We start from the raw sequence: 17,581 nt of genomic DNA, 5'->3' as shown, positions 1-17,581 counted from the left end.
GGATTTCAGCCCTGAGATTTCTTTGGAAGGAATGATGCTAAAGCTGAAACTCCAGTACTTTGGCCACCTCGTGTGAAGAGTTGACTCATTGGAAAAGACTCTGATGCTGGGAGGGACTGTGGGCAGGAGGAGAAGGGGACGACAGAGGATGAGATGGCTGGATGGCATCACTGACTCGATGGACGTGAGTTTGAGTGAACTCTGGGAGTTGGTGGTGGACAGGGAGGCCTGGCGTACTGCGATTCATGAGGTGGCAAAGAGTCGGACACGACTGAGCAACTGAACTGAACTGAACTGAATACTTCTTTTAGTGTAGAGCAGGAAGGGAACACAACAGGGAGGGAACATAGCAGGGAGGGAACACGGCTCCACCCATCAACAGAAAATTAAAGATTTACTAAGCATGGCCCCACCCATCAGAAAAAGACCCAATATCCCCCTCAGTCAGTCTATCACATCAGGAAGCTTTCATAAGCCTCTTATCCTCCATCAGAGCGCAGACAGACTGAAAACCAAAATCACAGAAAACTAACCAATCTAATCACATAGACCACAGCCTTGTCTAACCCAATGAAACTATGAGCCATGTCGTATAGGGCCACCCAAGAAGACCAGGTCATGGTGGAGAGTTCTGACAAAATGTGGTCCTCTGGAGAAGGGAATGGCAAACCACTCAGTATTCCTGCCCTGAGAACCCCATGAACAGTATGAAAAGGGAAAAAGTTAGGGCACTGAAAGATGAACTCCCCAGGTCAGTAGGTGCCCAAGATGCTACTGGAGATCAGTGGAGAAATAACTCCAGAAAGAATGAAGAGACAGAGCCAAAGCAAAAACAACACCCAGTTGTGGATGTGACTGGTGATGGAAGCAAGGTCTGATTCTGTAAAGAGCAGTATTGCATAGGAACCTGGAATGTTAAGTCCATGAATCAAGGCAAATTGGAAGTGATCAAACAGGAGATGGCAAGACTGAACGTCGACATTTTAGGAATCAGAGAACTAAAATGGACTGGAATGGGTGAATTTAACTCAGATGACCATTATATCTACTATTGTGGGCAAGAATCTCTTGAAGAAGTGGAGTAGCCATCATAGCTAACAAAAGAGTCCAAAATGCAGTACTTGGATGCAATCTCAAAAACGATATAATGTCTCGTACACCGGGTTATTGTTACCATCTTTCTAAATTCCACATATATGCGTTAGTATACTGTATTGGTGTTTTTCCTTCTGGCTTACTTCACTCTGTACGAGACAGCAAAAGAGACACTGATGTATAGAACAGTCTTATGGACTCTGTGGAAGAGGGAGAGGGTGGGAAGAGTTGGGAGAATGACATGGAAACATGTAAAATATCATGTAAGAAACGAGTTGCCAGTCCAGGTTTGATGCACGATACTGGATACTTGGGGTTAGTGCACTGGGACGACCCAGAGGGATGGTATGGGGAGGGAGGAGGGAGGAGGGTTCAGGAGGGGGAACACATGTATACCTGTGGTGGATTCATTTTGATATTTGGCAAAACTAATACAATTATGTAAAGTTTAAAAATAAAAAATCAAAAAAAAAAAAAAAAAAAAACCAACGATATAATGATCTCTGTTCATTTCCAAGACAAACAATTCAATATCACGGTAATCCAAGTCTATGCCCCAACCAGTAATGCTGAAGCAGCTGAAGTTGAACAGTTCTATGATGACCTACAAGACCTTCTAGAATTAACACCCCAAAAGATGTCCTTTTCATTATAGGGGACTGCAAGGCAAAAGTAAGAAGTCAAGTGATAGTGCTGCTGCTGCTGCTAAATTGCTTCAGTCATATCTGACTCTGTGCGACCCCATAGATGGTAGTCCACCAGGCTCCCCTGTCCCTGGGATTCTCCAGGCAAGAACACTGGAGTGGGTTGCCATTGCCTTCTCCAATGCATAAAAGTGAAGAGTGAAAGTGAAGTTGCTCAGTCGTGTCTGACTCTGTGCGACCCGATAGACGGCAGCCCACCAGGCTTGTCCGTCCATAGGATTTTCCAGGCAAGAGTACTGGAGTAGGGTGCCATTGCCATCTCCATCAAGAGATACAGTAACAGGCAAATTTGGCCTTGGAGTACAGAAGCAAGCAGGGCAAAGTCTAATAGAGTTCTGCCAAGAGAACACACTGGTCGTAGCAAACACCCTCTTCCAACAACACAAGAGAAGACTCTACACATGGACATCACCAGATGGTCAACACTGAAATCAGATTGATTATATTTTTTGCAGCCAAAGATGGAGAAGCTCTATACAGTCAGCAAAAATAAGCCTGGGAGTGGACTGTGGCTCAGATCATGAACTCCTTATTGCCAAATTCAGACTTAAATTGAAGAAAGTAGGGAGAACCACTAGACCATTCAGGTATGACCTAAACCAAATCCCTAGCAATTATACAGTGGAAATGAGAAATAGATTTAAGCGGCTAGATCTGATAGAAGAACTATGGATGGAGGTTCATGACATAGTACAGGAGATAGGAAGCAAGACCATCCCCAAGAAAAAGATATGCAAAGAAGCAAAATGTCTGTCTGAGGAGGCCTTACAAATAGCTGTGAAAAGAAGAGAAGCAAAAAGCAAAGGAAAAAAGGAAAGATATACCCATTTGAATATAGAGTTCCAAAGAATAGCAAGGAGAGATAAGAAAGCCTTCCTCAGTGATCAATGTAAAGAAATAGAGGAAAACAATAGAATGGGAAAGACTAGAGATCTCTTCAAGAAATTTAGAGATACCAAGCAACATTTCATGCAAAGAGGGCTCAATAAAGGACAGAAATGGTATGGACTAACAGAAGCAGAAGATATTAAGAAGAGATGGCAAGAATACACAGAAGAACTGTACAAAAAAGATCTTCATGACACAGATAATCAAGATAGTGTGATCACCCACCTAGAGCCAGACATCCTGGAATGTGAAGTCAAGTGGGCCTTAGGAAGCATCACTATGAACAAAGCTAGTGGAGGTGATGGAATTCCAGTTGAGCTATTTCAAATCCTAAAAGAAGATACTATGGAAGTTCTGCACTCAATACGCCATCAAATTTGGAAAACTCAGCAGTGGCCACAGGACTGGAAAAGGTCAGTTTTCATTCCAATCCCTAAGAAAGGCAATGCCAAAGATTGCTCAAACTACCACACAATTGCACTTATCCCACAAGCTAGCAAAGTAATGCTCAAAATTCTCCAAGCCAGGCTTCAGCAATACGTGAATTGTGAACTTCTAGATGTTCAGGCTGGTTTTAGAAAAGGCAGAGGAACCAGAGATCAAATTGCCAACATCCGCTGGATCTTGGAAAAAGCAAGAGAGTTCCAGAAAAACATCTATTTCTGCTTTATTGACTATGCCAAAGCCTTTGACTGTGTGGATCACAATAAACTGTGGAAAATTCTGGAAGAGATGGGAATACCAGACCACCTGACCTGCCTCTTGAGAAATCTGTATGCAGGTCAAGAAGCAACAGTTAGAACTGGACATGGAACAACAGACTGGTTCCAAATAGGGAAAGGAGTACGTCAAGGCTGTATATTGTCACCCTGCTTATTTACATTATATGCAGAGTACATCATGAGAAACACTGGGCTGGATGAAGCAAAAGTTGGAATCAAGATTGCTGGGAGAAATATCAATAACCTCAGATATGCAGATGACACCACCCTTATGGTAGAAAGTGAAGAGAAACTAAAGAGCCTCTTGATGAAAGTGAAAGAGCAGAGTTAAAAAATTGGCTTGAAGCTCAACATTCAGAAAACTAAGATCATGGAATCTGGTCCCATCGCTTCATGGCAAATAGATGGGGAAACAGTGGCAACAGTGGCAGACTTTATTTATTTATTTTTTGGGGGGCTCCAAAATCACTGCAGATGGTAACTACAGCCATGAAATAAAAAGATGCTTACTCCTTGGAAGAAAATTTATGACCTACCTTGACAGCATATTAAAAAGCAGAGACATTACTTTATCAACAAAGGTCCATCTAGTCAAGGCTATGGTTTTCCAGTAGGCATGTATGGATGTGAAAGTTGGACTATAAAGAAAGCTGAGCACTGAAGAATTGATGCTTTTGAACTGTGGTGTTGGAGAAGACTCTTGAGAGTCCCTTGGACTGCAAGGAGATCCAACCAGTCCATCCTAAAGGACATCAGTCCTGAATGTTCATTGGAAGGACTGATGTTGAAGCTGAAACTCCAATACTTTGGCCACCTAATATGATGAGGTGACTCATTTGAAAAGACCATGATGCTGGCAAAGATTGAAGGTGGGAGGAGAAGGGAACGACAGAAGATGAGATGGTTGGATGTCATCACCAACTCAACGGACATGAGTTTTGGTAAACTCCAGGAGTTGGTGATGGACAGGGAGGTCTGGCGTGCTGCAGTCCATGGAGTTGCAAAGAGTTGGCCGCGACTGAGTGACTGAACTGTTCACTGATCACACTTCTTTTAAGTCAGTGCTCCTTGTATTTTCTGGTACACTGCAGCAAAAGTATTTTCTCAACTGATGAAACACTCAACTTTCAGATTGCTTTACTTGGAGATAAAACAGATCAAGTGAATATTTGGCATGAAAACTTTTTTATATTTTACATAAAACAGTTTTGGTGAAATTCTAACTTTAAATATGAAAGATGGGGCATGTCTCATCTCTCTATAAATCCTATATAGCATTAAATAGGCCTAGCTTTTTCTTTAAAGTGGTATCCTTTCAAGTTTAATTGAGCCTGAAGAAAAACTCCATTATTTGGCTTGTGTGTTCAGTGTGCTGTGTGCTCAGTTGCTCAGTCGTATCTGACTCTTTGGGACCCCATGGACTGTAGCTTGCCAGGCTCCTCTGTCCATGGGATTTCCTAGACAAGAATACTGGAGCATGTTACCATTTCCTACTCCAAGGGATCTTCCCAATCCAAGCATGTTGGCTTAATTGTCATTATATCCATGTGAAGCCTGAGATAGTGGAAGTTTCACTGAAGAAGGGCATGTAATTTAGTGGAAAGAGTAATTTAGTGGCAATCTTTGGCACCATGAGGATTTGGGTTTGAATCCTGACTCCACTATAAACCAGTTGTATAATTTTAAGCCCATTATCATATCTTTCTGAGCCTCAGTTTTCTGATGTATAAAATGAGGAAGGTCTCAGGTTAAAAAGGAAGAATCTGCAAAGCAACACACCAAAGGGACCCAGTGAAGTGTGTGGTGCCACATACGATTATTTTCCTGCATTTGTGTCTTGTTTCTTATCGTCTCACTTAACAGATGTTTACTGAACATCTACTCGGTGTCAAGACTATGTTGAGCATTTAGTTCCTTGACTTTCTGTGTTTGGCCCAGATGGAATTATAACTTCAGGGCTGAGCATCGGAAGGACTAATGTTTGATCCATTTAAAAGCTCATTGGCACTAACCAGGGGAGAGTGGGTTTCAGAGCTTCATCACAAGGTTTCAATTAAGAAGCCAAATTGAAATCTAGTGGCATAGTGAGGTTTGGTGATTACCATCCAAAACCAGATGTACAGTCTAGTGATGGGTCTGGTGGACAGAGTCAGTATTTGGACACTGGAACAAAACTTTGAAACTCCATCTGGAAAAACTTGTACCTCTCCAAGAAACAGAATGGGCTTGGGTGTATAGAAACCCCCAAAACTGAAATGAAATGGGGCTTGATTCTTTGTGACTTTGTTTCATATGTTCTACAGATGTGAAACTAAGTAGTTGAAAATATTTGAAGTCAATGAATTATTTACGACAAGAAAGCATGTATTTTGCCTAAGGCAGACTCTGTGCCTTTTCAGTACATCTTTTCTCAGTTATCTCTTGAACCTGGTCAACTAGGTGAACTCTCAAGGAGTCAGCAAATTTGAGTTTGGTCAGAGTATATTATTTGTGGATCATGACATCAAACCAATACTTAGAAGAAAGACTTTGGGGAGAGAGAGGTGAGAAAGCACAGAGAATTTACCTTGTGAGAAATTAAGTTGTTACTCATTTTCTTTCTTTTATTTATCAAGATCCTGAGCTCAAGAAACTAGCAATTACAAAGAGCAACTATAATTGTGGCTCATAATCGCTGAACATTTTTCAAGTGCTGGGACTTTCTGCAGCTTATTATTATCTTTAGTCCTGACCATCAGTAACTGTCTTTCATGAATACAAAGCTCAGTGTGATTTCCTTGGGGATCAGTGCCGCAGTGGAAAGAACAGGGTTACCGGCATCAGTGAAATTTGAGTCGAAATCTTGACTCTATGACTGAGTACATTACTGCATGTCTCTCAGCCACAGTTAATGATTCTCCACAGTTTTTCCCATTTTTCAAATGGGTAAACTGAATGAATGGAGTTGGGCCACCTGCCCAAAGTCACACAGGTAGTCGATAGAGGAGCCGTGGACATAGAGAGATAGTAATCTTCCATCAGTGAAATTCTGTGCTTTCCCACACGCTCCTATACTGCCCAGATGTTGGGGAACCCCAGTGGATCATGAAGGGACAGGAAACACTCTCCTTTCACACATGACAAAGCGGGGTCCAGAGGGGGTGAGCTGGATGCCCCAGTGATGGCAGGAATCAGAACTCCAGACCAGGCGTCCCCCTCCACACCAGGCCTGAGAAGAGCCTACATGGAAGAAAACTAAGAGTTCACCAATATTCTGCCTTTATATATTCATTTTTCTGGCTATGGAATGGAGCATAAGTCAGGGTAAGATCTGGGTGAAGGTCCATTCTCCTGGTTTCCAATAGATCACATTTCTACAAGATTTATGGCTGTTTTCTCCTTGGTTGGAACAAATGTTGTTGGATTATCAGGCTTTGTTCACATTTTCCTCTTATCTCAGCAGCATCATTTTAATCCAGCTGGCCAGTCTGTTCCGGGGATCAGCTTTTGCCATTTGACTCCCGTGTGTCCACACAACTTTCCCTTCAACTTCTTTGTATCTCTGTGTTTTCTTTGTTTTGAGTTACCTGTTTTCTGCCAAAATGGCTATTTGTGTAATTCTTCACCTTTTGTTTCCTGGTCAGTGCAGAGAATCTCCTAAACAGTTGTGCGCACTGGGGACCAGCATTTGTGATCTTTATCTCTGTCTGGAGGAAAAGACTTCTTTCTCCATTTTCTTAATCCTGACCTCACAGCCAGTCTATTCTTTCCAGTTAGCAAATGTTTCGCTGCAGTTTTGAGTGTGCAGCAGTTTTGAAGCATACTTCCGGGAGATTCTCTATAATGCAGAAAACATTTTTGCTTTGAGCCCCAGAACTTTATTTTGTGGAATTTTCTTTTTAAAAACAGAACAAAGAGCAGTTGCAAATGCCAGTTCCTTGGCTCTAGTTGTTTCCTTCTAGGCCCTAAATGGTAACCAGACACTGACTCAAATTCCATGGCCCCATCGCACCCCGCTGCCCACCCCTTTCCTCTTGAGGTTCATTATTTCTCCAAATTAAAACGTTCTGGTTGGAATGAGTGAGGATAAAGAGAGAAGGCAGCAGGGAGCTCCGGCTACACAGAGGGATTAGATCTCGAGGAGGCCTTCCTCACTGGTCTGAGATACGATTAATCGGCCGACAGGACTGTAACTTTGTAGTTTGAGGAGATCAGTTTTAAAAGGAAGTCTGCTCTCGTTACCTGTGACTGTTGAGATTTAAACACAACTTCTCCGCATATTTGCAACAATGCAGAGATTTTGGCTTTATCCAAATATGAAGGTGTTTGTCTTTCATTCATTCGTTCTGCAAATATTAACTGCATGGTGATGGTGAGTATGCATCAAACATGGTGCCAGGTTCTGAGGACTCCAGGGTAAGCAAAGGACAGACTGTCCCCTGCTTTCTCAGATTTTACAAGGTAAGTAGAGTGGCAAATATTAAGTAAATAATCACATGCATCTGTGAACGTCAGCAAACTGAAGTAAGCTCACTGCAGGAGAGGAGGGTCTTTCCAGGGCAGATAACAGAAGGTCTCACCTAGGGCGAGTGTGTATGCTTGCATCTATGTCAGGGTGGTCCTCACTGAGGAATAGAGCAGTGAGCTAAGATCTGAAAGATGAGAGAGAGTTCAGGGGTGACTGCTTTTAGGGCAGCGTGTTCTCCGTATGACAGAGGGAGTGACGTAGAGGGTAGCTGTAGGAATGGGCATGGTGCCTGTGAGTAAATGAATTTAGGCCAGAGAGGCTGGGTTACTGAGTGCAAGAGGGAGAATGGAGCAACAGTGACCCGAGGGTCAGCCCAATTCTAGGGCAGGATGAGAGATTTTGTCTCTAGGCTTAGAGCCGCTGACAGGTGCTATGCTGGAAAACGGCAGGATTAAATTTGCATTTTGAGAAGATTGCTTCTGTTTCCTGTGGAGAACAGATGCTCCTCAGGCCAGGGTGGATCCATCCAGTCATTCATTCATGACACAACGTGAGAGGATGGCCCTGCTTCTGTCAGAAGTTATTGCTTAGTGACTGAGAACAGATAATAAACTAACACGTAGATTAGGAGAAAAGATGCTTTCCAATGGCACTAAGTGCAAAGAAAGGAACTGACTGAGGGGCGCCTGGCAGACAGCATGCGGCGGCTCTGTTATCCCCGGTCTACTGAGTTCTTAGTGAAGGCCTCTCTGAGGAGCTGAGATTTTCCTCCCCTCAGTTTTCCTCCTCTCTGGGAAGAGTCTGAGTCTTGTGTCTTGCTTAGAACTAAACCAGTCTCCTTATCAGCACTTTGAATACTTGTCCTTATGTGCTGATTCTGTAAATGGACCCCTAGACCCCCCAATTTTTCCTGGCTTTTTTACAATGTGGAGTATGTGATCCTGAAGGAGCTTTCAAGATCATCTCACTCATCTCTCTCATTTTACAGGCAACCAAGCAGAAGCCAAGTGAGGTACTGTACGAGGGGTCAGTGAGTATCCTGTTCTTGTATCCATGGCATCTTGTGCTGCACCCAGAGCCCACAGCCTTACCATTCCATCCTCTTGGTAAGGATGGGGACACAGCAGTGCTTTCTGAGGCCATGCAGCCTGTTTCCAAAGCACTCTTTATCCCTGGATGTGTAGGAGACTCCAAATACCTGTGGAAAGTGATTAACGATCTCCGCCCCCCACCGCCCCCCCCCCCCACCCCTGGCATTTCCTAATGCAAAAAATCTTGGCTAGCAACCAATTTAATTTAGACTCCAGAAATTGCTACTTTTTTTTCAACTTGGCTTATATTAATGATATTTTTAAAATGCCCTGAAGCTCCAAAGCATATTTGAAATCATGAAATAGCATTACAAAGCTTTTGCCATTTATAGAATTGCATGGAATGCAAAGTCCAAAAAAAGAAAGAAAGAATTCTTTTTTACTCCTTTAGAGATCCTAGAGATCCTAATCTGAAATATGTTCACTGAGCTGATTATAATAAAATTCTTTTATATTCTATCTCTTAGGAGTTCCCCTATTGTTTTGGGAGAAAAATTTCAGATTTAGTCAAGGCTACAGGCACTGAAGAAAAAATTAGGTGATAATATTCATTCCAGGAAAACATTTTTTCAATAAATTTCACATATATCCTACTGCAAGGGAAATTTTTTTTTCTCTTTTGTATGAGACGGGTGTTTTATGATCTTCATTTTCAGATGAAGAAATTGAAGCTCAGAAAAATACAGTAACCAAATTCACAGAGCTAAACCCTAATTATTATGACCATCAAATGGCTTGGAAGACATTTTGTATGACATTTTAGCTTAGATGAGAGAGAAGAGCTAATGCTAGTGGGGGGTTGGGGAGATTCTTTGAGAGCCAACAGTCGAGTTTGGAAATTCATGTTTGAATATCCTTTTAGGGCTTTTGTTTCCATATGTTGGTTCTCAAGGGGTCAGAATGGCAAAGAGGTACTGAATTGCCTGGGTCAGCTGGGGAGAGAAAAGAGTCAGATCTTCCTTGGAAGGGTCACAGAAGTTAGTGTGCTGAGGTGCACTTGGCCTCTCAGCAGAGAGCACGGGCAGCTGCCAAGTGCTAAGGGTCTGACCCAGCTAACTGCATTCAGTTGTTTCTGGTGTTGGCTTTTACAACACAAATGGTATAATACAGCAGAAATTTAGTCTATCACAGCTCTGGAGGCCAGCCGTCTCAAATCTATCTCACTGAACTGAAACCAAAGTCTTTCAGGGCTCCACTCTCATCAGGGGCTCCAGGAATAAATGTGTTCCTTGTCTCTTCCTGCTGCTGGTGGCTTCCAGGATCCCTTGGCTTGTGGCCACATCACTCCAGTCTCTGCCTCCATGGTCACATTGCCTCTTCCTTCTCTGCCTGTGCCAAAACTCCCTCCACCTCCCTCTTATGTGCTTGCATTTAGAGCCCACCCAGATAATCCAGGACAATCTCCCACATGTGATTCTTAATCATACCTGCTAAGATCCCTTTCCCTGATAAGGTCATATTTACAGGTTCCAGAGATTAGGACCTGATATCTTTAGGGTTGTTATGGAACCCATCATATACTGAATCTGGATCCATCATGCTGACACCATTTATTTATGGCTGACAGAGGACAAGGCTGTGAACAAGAGGCCAGCAAAAGAGAACCTTCCTGTTCTCCGGACATGGGGAGAAATGTTATAATCAGTGTTTGGCAGAACAAACACTGAAGGGAAGAGTTTAAGCAATATGCAGCTCCCGAGTGACCACTTGGCATGATTGCTGCTGAGTTTGTTTATGAGAGGAAAGAAAGCAGCCATGTTGGGAGCCTTGGGTGGTTTTCATATCCTGGAAGTTATGTAGAAATCGTTGGGCAGGAATGAGTTATTCAGGAGTGTAAAATGATTTCTTGTTCAAACAGACTGCAATCCTCAAGTGGTTAAAAGAATCCTCCCAGAGAAGAGAAATGTAAAATGTCCTTCAAAAGGCTATTACTCTAGCCCTTTGGGGGACAAAGAATCACATCATCCCCAGTCTCTTGTTGACTTTACCCCATGGAGCGTGGTTATTGAGAAGGAGCAATGAGGTTGAAGCACCCAGCCGTGGTAACTGAATGATGTGGTGAGGAAGCGTCCTCCTTCCCGACCTCATTCATGAGTCAGGAATGGAGAGGGTTGAACATGCCTGGTGAGTGGAAGCTATACATTCTTGTCCATTTTCTTGCTTTAGATGAAAGAACATACCACAGTACTGCCCCCAACTCCTCCAAATAAATAAATAGCATCAGCCAGCCTGAATCTTCTCTTGTAAATTGCAGATGCATCAGTAACAAGGACAGCAGAGATACTTCCCAGACTTTCCCACGCCAGAGAGATTGGGGTGAGGCTTTCCATTGAGATTTTCCAAATGCCAGTCAAGGGCATTTCTAAGCTTCCCATAGACCTTGGTAACTATTTTAGGGTTGAAAACACTTTTTTTCTTACATGATCACCTATCATCTCTCCAAATTCTGGGACTCCCTAAAGGCCCAAATGTCTTACCTCCCTTCACCTTTCTTTATTCCCCCTTGACCATCGTAAGTAATTCATATAATTAAGAAGTTTCCAGAAATGATGTTCATGTAAAAATGCTTACCCAGACTTAGCTATCCAACAGAGCCCTGAAAGCTGCTGATTCTAGAATAAAACTACTCAAATTTAGGTGGATCATCTATTTGGCAAAATGCAATTCAAGACTAATCACATGGACTGGCTGGACTCAGTTCAGTTCAGTCACTCAGTTGTGTCCAGCTCTTTGTGACCCCATGGACTGTAGCACACCAGACTTCCCTGTCCATCACCAACTCCTGGAGCTTGCTCAAATTCATGTCCATTGAGTTGGTGATGCCATCCAACCATCTCATCCTCTGCTGTCCCCTCTCCTCCCACCTTCAATCCTTCCCAGCATCAGGGTCTTCAGCATCAGTCCTTCCAATGAATATTCAGGACTGATTTCCTTTAAGATTGACTAGTTGGATCTCCTTGCAGTCTAAGGGACTCTCAAGGGTCTTCTCCAACACCACAGTTCAAAAGCATCCATTCTTCACTGCTTAGCTTTCTTTATAGTCCAACTCTCATATCCATGGATGACTACTGGAAAAACCATAGCTTTGACCAGACAAACCTTTGTTGGCAAAGTAATGTCTCTGCTTTTTAATATGCTCTCTAGGTTGGTCACTGCTTTTCTTCCAAAGAGCAAGCATCTTTTAATTTCATGGCTGTAGTCACCATCTGAGGTGATTTTGGAGCCCCCCAAAATAAGGTCTCTCACTGTTTCCACTGTTTCCCCATCTATTTGCCATGAAGTGATGGGACCAAATGCCATGATCTGGGTTTTCTGAATGTTGAGTTTTAAGTCAACTTTTTCACTCTCCTCTTTCACTTTCATCAAAAGGCTCTTTAGTTCTTCTTCTTTTTCTTCCAAAAGCATGATGCCATCTGCATATCTGAGGTTATTGATATTTCTCCTGGAAATCTTGATTCCAGCTGTGCTTCATCCAGCCTGGCATTCCATATGATGTACTCTGCATATAAGTTAAATAAGCAGGGTGACAATATATAGTCTTGATGTACTCCTTTCCTGATTTGGAACCAGTCTGTTGTTCCATGTCCAGTTCTAACTGTTGCTTCCTAACCTGCATACAGATTTCCCAGGAGGCAGGTCAGGTGGTCTAGTATTCCCATCTCTTGAAGAATTTCCCACAGTTTATTGTGATCCACACAGTCAAAGGCTTTGGCATAGTTAATAAAGCAGAAATAGATGTTTTTCTGGAACTCTCTTGCTTTTTCAATGATCCAGCAGATGTTGGCAATTTGATCTCTGGTTCCTCTGCCTTTTCTAAAACCAGCTTGAACATCTGGAAGTTCATGGTTCATGTACTATTGAAGCCTGGCTTGGAGAATTTTGAACATTTTTCTAGTGTGTGAGATGAGTGCAATTGTGTGATAGTTCGAGCATTCTTTGGTATCATCTTTCTTTGAGATTGGAGTGAAAACTTACCTTTTCCAGTCCTGTGGCCACTGCTGAGGTTTCCAAATTTGCTGGCATATTGCGTGCAGCACTTTAATAGCATCATCTTTTAGGATTTGAAATAGCTCAACCAGAATTCCATCACCTCCACTAGCTTTGTTCATAGGGCTGCTTCCTAAGGACGACTTGACTTCACATTCTAGAATGTCTGGCTCTAGGTAAGTGATCATACCATTGTGGTTATCTGGGTCATGAAGATCTTTTTTTTTTAATAGTTCTTCTGTGTATTCTTGCCACCTCTTCTTAATATCTTCTGCTTCTGTTATGTCCATACCACTTCTGTCCTTTATTGTGTCCACCCTTGCATGAAATGTTCCCTTGGTATCTAATTTTCTTGAAATTTCTAGTCTTTCCCATTCTATTGTTTCCTCTATTTCTTTGTATTTATCACTGAGGAAGGCTTTCTTATCTCTCCTTGCTATTCTTTGAAATTGTGCATTCAAATGGGTATAGCTTTCCTTTTCTCCCGGACTGGACTAGAAGCTATTTAAAAGACTTCTTTCGGTACCCCAACTCAGTGACCTGGAGCTTCCAGCCAACGTCCTACGGGACACCAAATACTCTCCATCATCTGCTGATTCCTTTTGCTGAAATGAGTAACAACAACCTTGATGCTTCTTGTTGAAGCGCTATATAGTGGGGCACCCTATCTATTAAACTGTTAGAGCATACCAATGCTTATAGCCTTTTTTATTTCCTTTGCTAAAGACATGTCTTACCAGGACAAGAATAGCAAATCTGAACAGTGTTGTAACTTCATGCTCTGTCAGTAATGGTTTCAGACATGACCAGTCTCAAGGACCTGGTCAGTTTGTCTTTAACAGAGCTACATTGTGGAATTAACATTCCTCTTCTGGCACATAAACGCCTTTTCACCCTCCCTTTCATAGCCCAGTTTTCCCCAAACCACCAGGTAATTGACGTGCAGTTGCCTCCCGCATGGTGTAGGACATTTGTATTCTCCTTCGTTGTATTTCTGTAAGATTTCATATAGCTGATTAATTATTAGTAACCAGGCCTTGCACACTGGTGATTGGATTTGTCCAACAGTGAGTGCTTGACAATGAACTCACTGAAACCTGTCAAATAATTTCCATTTTCCTAGAACCCTCTCAGACCCTCCATTTGGAATGAAGCTGACCCTTAAATTCCTTGCTATGAAGTGACCGCTGGATCTGAGCTTTTCTTGCTCACTGGCACAGAGGCAGTGCAGGGCCTCCTGTTCCCTTATGGCAGCATGCTGATCTGCTGGTGCTGGGGAACTGGCAAGTATCTATCACAGATTTCAACATAAAGTGATTTCCATTTGAACTGGTTCAGCAGGGACACATATACCCCATCATGGGAGAAATAGTGGATTCTCCGGACTGGTGCTAATAGAATGAAAAAATATATTCGATATAATTATTTTCCCATAGTGTAAACTGCAAGAAAGAGAGACTAGACACTCCTATTTTGGTGGGCTAGGAGAGCTCTTAACCTGATGGGAAATCATGGATAAACAGAAAAAAAAGAGACAGAAAACATTTTATGGGCACAGGTTAAACACAAGATGGCCATGAGTCCAGTTTTCTCATTCTGTGCCCAGTTATATTTATTGTTCAGGAATAATTATCTATAGTACCTTTTTTCTTTAGCTCTTCAAATACCTTGGACATTAATACATTTATTAAAGTATTAATACATTTATTAAAGTATAAACATTTATTAAAGTATTAATAAAATACTTTAGACATTAAAGTGTATGATCACCCCATTTAAACAAAGCTTGAGAAGCACAGGTTGATTCCCAAAGTTCCCAAAGTTGATTTTCAAGGTTTGAGGAGAGTTTGGGTTAGCAGGATGGCTACCCGACAAGCTTAATCCCACTTTTAATCATGCTTCTAATAGATATATTAAAAAAAAAAAAACAGATTGAGAAGAACCAAATGCAGTTTTTGAAGAAGAAACATTCATATGTCATTATAAGGGGAGTTATGGGGGCCTTGCAGGAAAGAAGAGAAAGGTCACAAAATCTATCAGGGGTGCTTTCTTTGGACACTCTTGATAGCTACTCTTTGGTGACTGTTTCTTAGTTATCTTGACTCTGTCTTTACACAGTATTAGTTGGACAACTTGCTTCTAACTTGCTTCTAATTTCTGCTGCAAGGAGATGGGAGCATAGCTGAAGACAAAACCTTGTTTGGTTCCTATATGTGGTTGGGTCATACAATGTTTCTCAATTGGTCACGTGGAGGATTTGGCATGGTCTATACCAGAGAAAAGCTGCTTGAGAAGCTTTGCCTTTCATCCTTCGATCTGGCTAACAACATGTTATAACATGAGTCTCAATCAGTCGTTTGTTTTTTCAATTTGAGCATGAGAAAATAGGACTTAAACAACTAAAACAGCAGCAATGGCACCAAAACAAGGTCAACAGTTGCATCCAAGTTGTTTGAATGACCACTGCCAGCATATTTTTCTCCTGCTAAAATCCGGCCCCTGCACTTTGACATGTTAATTCCCTTCCTTCCCTGTTTGGCATATAAGCAAAGAACTAAAGTGACAACCCATCCACAGCAGCTGGGAGGAAACCACCAGAGCCAGTGTGAGTCCTGATGGACACCAGTTGTCTGATGGTGACTCTTTCACATGTTTTTTTTTAAAAAAAAAAACCAACCTGTACTTTTTTGTCTCAGTTAGTTTTATAGATGTTTCAAGCTGGGGCCTGCATTTTTCTGTGGTGAGCTCGCCTTAGCACCTTAGCATTCCCCTGGAGGCTCACTAACCTCGGCCTCATTCGTATTTTATGTGAGCTGAGCTGCATGAGCTTGGTGCTGCCATTTGTTCTTTCTTGCATTGAAGTAATTTGCTTTTCCCTTTTGGCAACCCTGAGTTTCAACAACTTGAAGCTGGCCTACAGACTGAGAGAAGAGAAAATTGGCTTTATGGTTATCATATCACAGAGGTGTGCTGTCTAAAAACTGAAGAGATGCTTGTGTTGCTTTGTTTGAGTCCACACAGATGTCAAGTTATTTGTGCACCATCACTGTGGTTCTTGGGAATCCCTGGTGAATGGAATACTTTCCTAGGAGGTTGGAGCTCACTAACAATGTTCAGATTTAAGTGCTATTTGTGTCAAAGTGAGTCTTTAAAAAGATGGCCAATTCTATTTCTATTTTATGTAGTTTTCAACATCTGTCTTCATTATTCCTTTAATATGTGTAGGTATTCTGAATACACTTGACAATTTCTGTGGACTGACTCAGAATATAGGAACTTTGGATAAATAATAATAATAATAAAAAAAAATCTGTGAAAGTTTCCCCTTTTCTTGTTCTCTGCTTTCGGTAAACAAATGCCTAAAAAAAAGGTAGACCATTATCTATATGGCTTGGTTCAGGGTAACAGAAAAGTTGCCCTGAATTAAACATTTCTGTCCTATCGGCCTACTGGGACATTTAAAAATCCCAACCTTTAGACCACACACTCTTAATTGTGGCATGTGGGTTTCTAGGAGTTGAAATTAAAAAAACCCACAGAAGGTTATTTAACAGTTCCAACTTCTAAGTGTGTCCTCCTCTCCTCCAGACTCAGGTTTTTTGGCCAAAAATGGTGACAATTGGGTTAAGACTTTAAAGGCTTTTGTTTAAGTACTAATCTTGGTGATGGTGGGGAGGGATGGGAGGATCAACGGTGCATGATACTGCCAGCAGCCTTGATGGCCTTATTGGGAACTCACTTATTGGCTAACCCAGTCACCTAGGAAGGCCATGTGGAGGACAATAAAAGGGAAAGAGGTAAGGAGAAGGCCCTGAGTTGTCTGGTCACATGACTTCCCTTATGCAGTCCTGAAGGAGTGTGGATAAGGTTCATGACAGTATGCCCCTGAAAAACCCAAGTGACTTTATCCATTCTTTTAAATTTATTTATTTTAAAAAATAAGAAGAAAATTTATATTTAATTTTTAACAACCTTGCATGCTAAGACTTCAATTGTGGCCAACTCTGCAACCCTGCGGCCCTATGATAGCCTGCCAGTCTCCTCTATCCATGGGATTCTCCAAGCAGGATTGCTGGAGAGGGTTGCCATGCCCTTCTCCTGATCCCAGGGATCAAACCCTCATCTCTTTTGTCTCCTGCATTAGCAAGCGGGTTCTTTGCCACTCAGATCAGATCAGATCAGTCGCTCAGTCGTGTCTGACTCTTTGCAACCCCGTGAATCGCAGCATGCCAGGCCTCCCTGTCCATCACCAACTCCCGGAGTTCACTGAGACTCACGTCCATCGAGTCAGTGATGCCATTCAGCCATCTCATCCTCTGTCGTCCCCTTCTCCTCTTGCCCCCAATCCCTCCCAGCATCAGAGTCTTTTCCAATGAGTCAACTCTTCGCATGAGGTGGCCAAAGTACTGGAGTTTCAGCTTTAGCATCATTCCTTCCAAAGAAGTCCCAGGGCTGATCTCCTTCAGAATGGACTCATTGGATCTCCTTGCAGCTAGCGCCTCCTATTGAGATAGAAGTCACATGTCATATCATCTATCCATTTTAAGTGTGCCATTGAATGGTTTAGTGTATTCACAGGGATACGCTACCTTCACTGAGGATTTGGCTTGTCTTGCCGTCTTGTCTTTTCACTGTGCAATGCTCTTT

This window comes from Bos indicus x Bos taurus, chromosome 8 (genome assembly GCF_003369695.1).
Source record: "Bos indicus x Bos taurus breed Angus x Brahman F1 hybrid chromosome 8, Bos_hybrid_MaternalHap_v2.0, whole genome shotgun sequence".
Taxonomy (NCBI): domain Eukaryota; kingdom Metazoa; phylum Chordata; class Mammalia; order Artiodactyla; family Bovidae; genus Bos; species Bos indicus x Bos taurus.
This window is presented reverse-complemented; position numbering follows the sequence as displayed.